The sequence below is a fragment of the Juglans regia genome, unplaced genomic scaffold (assembly GCF_001411555.2).
Source record: "Juglans regia cultivar Chandler unplaced genomic scaffold, Walnut 2.0 Scaffold_564, whole genome shotgun sequence".
Classification (NCBI taxonomy): Eukaryota; Viridiplantae; Streptophyta; class Magnoliopsida; order Fagales; family Juglandaceae; genus Juglans; species Juglans regia.
In genome coordinates, this window is record NW_023360507.1 from 1 (window position 1) to 1,240 (window position 1,240).

A 1,240-nucleotide genomic window follows, 5' to 3' on the forward strand; every position below is an offset into this window, starting at 1 on the left:
TTGATGGGTGCGATCATACCAGCACTAATGCACCGGATCCCATCAGAACTCCGCAGTTAAGCGTGCTTGGGCGAGAGTAGTACTAGGATGGGTGACCTCCTGGGAAGTCCTCGTGTTGCACCCCTGGTTTTTGTTTTTTCCGCCTTGCGAGATAAATTGACAAGAAGGAGCACTCGGGAGTGGATTTTTGGGAAAATCTCGCCCTGCCCATCGCGTAGCCATGGGTTTGGATCAGATCTCCGTTTGGATTGGGATCGGAAGGACGCTAGTATATCGCTCAAGGATTATATGAATTTTAAGTAATTAGTTTGATGGGTGCGATCATACCAGTATGTCTGGATCCCATGTGAACTCATGTCGTGATGTAAGCTGACGGAAATATAAGATAGGTGAGCCATCTACAAGGAGAAATCCCTCGTGTTACACCCTCTTTATTTCCGTCTTGCAGAGATGATTAACAGGAAGAGACCACTCAGGAGTAGATTTCGAGAAAATCTCACTTCTGCTCGATATAACTGGTTTTGGGCCGAATCTCGGATGAATTGGGGTCGGAAAAAGGGCATGCTCTTCCTTTCGAGATTGGCCCAATTTTAAGCTAGTAGTTTGATAGGTACGTCCATACCGGCACTAATACACCGGATCCCATCCGAACTCAGCGGAGTTAAAGCGTGGTTGGAAGCTCAGAGTGAGTACTAGGATAGAATTTTCAAGAGATCCTCATGTTGCACCCCTCATTTTGTTTTCCATTACCCCAAAGAAAATTGGCAGAAGGACCCTTTCGGGAGTGGATTTTTGGGAAAATCTACATTTTGCCCATCAGTAGCCATGGGTTTTGGATGAGATCTTTCCGTTTGAATTTAGGATCGAGGCCTTCAAGTATTTGAAGGATTATATAGATTTAAAATAGTAGTTTGTTAGATTCTTGCGATCATACCAGTACTAATGCACCGGATCCCATCAGAACTCCGCAATTAAGCGTGCTTGGGCGAGAGTAGTACTAGGATGGGTGACCTCCTGGGAAGTCCTCGTGTTGCACCCCTCGTTGATTTTTTTTCAGCCTTGCGAGATAAATTGACAAGAAGGACCACTCGGGAGTGGATTTTTGGGAAAATCTCGCCCTGCCCATCGCGTAGCCATGGGTTTGGATCAGATCTCCGTTTGGATTGGGATCGGAAGGACGCTAGTATTTCGCTGAAGGATTATTTGAATTTAAAGTAATTAGTTTGTTGGGTGCGATCAT

The 1,240-nt window shown here is 45.5% G+C and overlaps 2 non-coding genes across 2 annotated transcripts; both read left to right on the forward strand.

The window, feature by feature from the left end:
* Positions 1 to 5: 5 nt before the first annotated feature.
* Positions 6 to 124, forward strand: LOC118345902. The gene has a single exon (XR_004799342.1). It is a non-coding gene; the product is annotated as a 5S ribosomal RNA (ribosomal RNA).
* Positions 125 to 920: 796 nt separating this feature from the next.
* On the forward strand, positions 921 to 1,039 carry LOC118345903. The gene has a single exon (XR_004799343.1). It is a non-coding gene; the product is annotated as a 5S ribosomal RNA (ribosomal RNA).
* The last annotated feature ends 201 nt before the right edge of the window (positions 1,040 to 1,240 follow it).